Source organism: Gracilinanus agilis, chromosome 4 (assembly GCF_016433145.1).
Source record: "Gracilinanus agilis isolate LMUSP501 chromosome 4, AgileGrace, whole genome shotgun sequence".
NCBI lineage: Eukaryota > Metazoa > Chordata > Mammalia > Didelphimorphia > Didelphidae > Gracilinanus > Gracilinanus agilis.
Window position 1 is genome coordinate 457789163 of NC_058133.1, and position 3334 is coordinate 457792496.

Here is a 3334-nt window from a genome sequence, read left to right on the forward strand (position 1 = left end):
AACATATTTGGAGATGTAGAAACCCGTCAAGAGATGAACAATCCTGCATTTGTAAGAACTGTGCCAGCTTGAAATGTGGACAAATGGGCCTGGGTGAAAGCATCTTGTTCCTGCTGTCTGTCCCAGATGGCACACTGTAATCTACAGAGCCATAACTTCCCATTCTTCTTTTTGATAAATAGTGCCATTCTCTAGCCGGAAAAGTGGAAAACTGGATGTTCTATTGATTTATTTTCAGAAACACATGCAGAGCCTGAGCCTAAGATTTGGTCAATGAGTAGATCTTGTAGTTAAATCATTTTTCAGTCATGTCTGATTCTTCATTTAGGGTTTTCTTGGTAAAGATACTGGAGTGGTTTGCCATTTCCTTCTCCAGTTCATTCTACAGATAAGAAAACTGAGGTAAGCTGGATTAAGTGACTTACCCAGGGTCGCACAGTTCTAGTAAGTGTCTGAGGACAAATCTGAACTCAGGTCTTCTCAACTCCAGGTCCAGGGTTCTATGCTACTATGCCACTGAGCTGCCCCATGAGCAGATCTAGCTTTTTAATTTTGGTTCCTTCAGGAGTATGATGAACATAATAATTAAGTTCTCCAGCTCCTTTGTTCAGAATCTGTCCCTGTGCCTGGTATTCTAAAAGATGCTGTTGCTTCGGGGCCTGAGTTGGGGTTGAAGGGCTAGACCCAAATATTTTTTGCTCTGGACAAAGCTTTCTACATTATAAAAATAAGAATATAACCTCTCTGTATATTCACACAATGGCTATATTGTGCAAAATCTGTCATTAAATTTCAATTGCCATCTGAGGAGCAAGTAATCTTTCCTACGATCAGTTCCTCCCCACCCAGACCTATAGGGGTTTGGTCAACTGGATCACACATCTGAACCAAAGTAGGAAGCTATCAATCATTTCAATTACTATGGAGAAGACACAGGATTTCAAAGACATTTGTTCTCCCTTTATACATTAAAACTGAAACCTGTAACACCCAGTGGTTGGGGATCCTTTTTAATTTGAGGAACAGGTGAGCCATAGAGAAAGTTCCAAAAAAAGAATCGAATACTACTAGATAACAACAACATTGAAGATATTATTGCCTTATGAATGCAGGCAAATCCCTGGAAACCTGTTCCTGAGCTAATTTGTCTTTAATGGGCATGGTCAAACCTTCCAAAATTCAGATTCATTATCTTCTACCTGCCAACCTATCCCTAGTTCTGTAAAGTCAACTGTCTCTTCATTAAGTCATTGAGGTTTACAGCATCAGAATCATCCTTGACTCTTTTCTCTTACTCTCTCCTCCTATATCTAATCACTCAGTTGTCTAGACTTATTGATTCTATCTCCACAACAGTACTTGCCTCCTTCTCTCTACTCACATAAAAACCCTAATTCAGGGTCTCATCACCTCTTGCTTAGATTCCTGTGTTGGCTTCCTAATTGACCTCCCTTTATCCATTGCCCCTTCCAATCTGTTCTCCACACAACTGTCCAGTTGCTATCTCCACAGCATAGGTCTGTCCCTCCTCAAGCATCTTTAATGCACTTCTAGGTTAAAATATATGCTCCTCTATTTGGCATTCAATCTCTTTATAATCTGATTGCAACCTATTTCTCCAGCCTGATCAGCTTCCTTCTCCTACACTCTATGTTCTAGACCAATTGACTAACTGACTTGATGTTTCCTGTACACAGCATTCCATCTCCAATCTCTATGATCTTGTAAAAACTTTCCAAAATGCTTGGAATGCTCTCCCTTCCTCCTCACATCCATCTCTTAGAACCAACCCCTTGCTCCCCTCCAGATTGAGCTATTGCATTTTTTTTCTTATTTCTCCAAGCTGTTAGGGCTCATCACCCTAAAATCACTACATTTACTTTGTATTTACTTAATGGTATATATTTTTTTTCCTCCACCACAACTACTACCACCCAATAGGAAATAAACTCATTGAGAGTAAGGACTATTTCATTTCTGTCATTATATTCCCAGAATGATATACAGTAGTAGGCGTCTAAGTAGGGGCTTGATAAATGCATCTCTGGGAGACATGTTGCTGGCCACATAATAAAGTAAGAACCTTAGATAAAAAAAGATTTAAGATACAAGTATTGTTTTGCTAGACCCAAGTATTTGTATAGGAGACTGAATCTATGGATCTTGGACTCATCAGAAAACCTTTTATACCTTAGACCCTCACAACTCTAGTTGTAGTTCTTTGGTATCGCTCTTCTATTCCCTCACTGATGAAATGACTTTTGAGGTTATAGGATCCTCATGAAGTGTTACAGGGGGATTACATAGAAATTCTAACCTTAAGTCAGAGAGTTATCTGAAAAAATGAATTGCAATTCAGATCATGATGCAGAGTTCAAAAGATGGACCAAATATCTATTTGCTAATTATCTGGCTGAATTCTCTGTATTCAAAGAGAACTTGAAACCTGGAAATTAAAACTCTGAAACACAGTTTCTCCCAATAGAAAGATACCTTGTTTTCCCAGGATCAACAGATGAATGTATGCTAACTTTCCTTTCTAAAACAGATAAAGCTTCAGCTCTATGATCAGAGGTAAAGAGGAAGAGTCCAGCAGATGAAAGATTGTGCAAAAGACAGCTCCAAGAGGTTTTCAAGACAATTACAGATCAAGGATCAACTTATTGTTTTGTTGATTGCTAGACTTACACAACTCTAGCTCACAGGCCTTCCTTCTTATCTGGAATATTAGAATAACTTCTTTATTTGCTTTCCTGCTTCAAGTCTCTCTCCACTCCAATTCATTCTCTACATAGTTGCCAAAATGATCTTCCTAAAGTATAAATATGTCTGTCATTCTCCAACCCAAAAAACTCCAGAGGCTCCTTGCTGCATTTGGGATCAAAATTAAACTTCTCTTTTTAGCATTTAAAGCTTCTCTGATCAAATATAAATTCCTTTTTTTTTTTAAGCAAATTAGCTCTACTAACCTGTCTTTTGGACCTCATCATACCTTGTTCCTCTTCACACTCCCTCTAGTTCAATCAAACTGGTCTTCTTATTTATTTCTCATCTGCAGCATTATATTTCTCATCTCTCTATTTCTGCACAGACCAACTCCCATGTCTGGAATGTACCCCTTTGTCAACTCTGCCTCTTGGAATTCCTAGTCTCCTTTAAGATTCAGATAAAGAATGGTTAAAAGACATGAATAGGCAATTTTCAGATAAAGGAATCCAAGCTATCATTAATCATATGAAAATTCTCTAAATCACTAATAATTAGAGAAATGTAAATTAAACAATTATAAGGATTTTTTATTTTTAATTTAATTAATTAATTTAATAATTATAAG